Below are 1,340 nucleotides of genomic sequence, written 5' to 3' on the forward strand. Positions count from 1 at the left end.
AACTTCATCATATCCCCCAGTAGATGGTAGTGGCATAGGTATGCGTACAGCCATGTAGATTCTAATCTCAAAAGCTGAATCACCAGATGTTCCATCCTCCAGCCTGAATCGTTTCACATGTCCTGTGCTCTCAATTTTTGTAAATCCTGCAAATTTGATCTCCTTTTGACCCAGTCCCAGTAGACATTTAGATTGTTGTCCACATATGAAATCACACTTGTAGTATTGGTCCTGATTGAGAACACTCAACACAATCTTCACATCCTTATACCTCCAGTTGGGTACCTTCTCAAGATTAACAATAGCAGCCATTCTACCCTTATCCAACTTGAAGAAAGATTTTAGCAGTATGCAAGTATCATCAAACATGACAGTGAATTTCATTGCAAGTCCTGGTGGGCAATGACACATTGCCCTCTTGTTGATATTATCCTTGATACTCTTCATAGTTTGCATGAAAACTTTCAGCAGGAAACATTTCACATCAGTGGAGGTCACATGAGTATTTCTCAATGGGTTGTGAAGATCATCACATACAAAGAAAACGTTTCTATCCTTGACTGTATCAACAACAGCCTGCTGCTTCTGTCTGAGTCGTATGCATGCACAACTATGAGATTCACGATCTGTACAAAACTCTAAATGACCACTCTCCTTGAAAAAGTCACTCGATGTCATTATACCATGATAATTCAGTTCAGCTTCAAGCTCACTCACTGCATTTAACAGATAAAGTTCATGTTCACTGTCTGACAACATTGTAAGACTGAGTGCATTTTGTTGTCAGCATCATCTTTCATACTCTGCTTGCTGAGTGGTGGGGTAACCCATTTCCTGTTTCAATAGGTCTGTATGATGTAATACAATAGCTCTATGTGAACACATAGTGTGCACTTTACTCAAAGAGGAGTGAGGAGGAGGATAAATGATAGAGCATAGAGTTGATTACAATATTTCTTTTTATTGATAATGCGAATGAGTATTAACAGCATTGAAAAAATTGTGACAAAAGGTTCTATCTTCTAACAAAGTTTTGTTTATCCATTCATGTAGAGCAATAACAATTTTCAATTTTTTTTTTTTTTTTTTTTTAAGATTAAGTCCTAAAGACTCCAGTCATGGAGTATAAGACAAGTCATGTTATTACATAATAATTCTAGCACTAAGTAGTTCAACCTAGTTTAGGTTTGAAAGGAATTCTTGTACACTATAAAAAGCTCTATCAACTGAATATTTTTTAATTTGTTTTTTGAAAATCTTCAAATCATCATTACTTTTCAAGATTTGAGGTAGCTTGTTATAAAATTTCCTACCAATATAATCTGGTTTTTGTTCAAATA

The 1,340-nt window shown here is 35.4% G+C and overlaps 1 non-coding gene across 1 annotated transcript; it reads left to right on the forward strand.

Annotated features, from left to right (window-relative positions):
- Positions 1-847: 847 nt before the first annotated feature.
- Positions 848-933, forward strand: LOC120355296. Its single transcript, XR_005573501.1, has one exon. It is a non-coding gene; the product is annotated as a small nucleolar RNA SNORD62 (small nucleolar RNA).
- Positions 934-1,340: the final 407 nt, after the last annotated feature.

This window comes from Nilaparvata lugens, chromosome Y (assembly GCF_014356525.2).
Source record: "Nilaparvata lugens isolate BPH chromosome Y, ASM1435652v1, whole genome shotgun sequence".
Classification (NCBI taxonomy): Eukaryota; Metazoa; Arthropoda; class Insecta; order Hemiptera; family Delphacidae; genus Nilaparvata; species Nilaparvata lugens.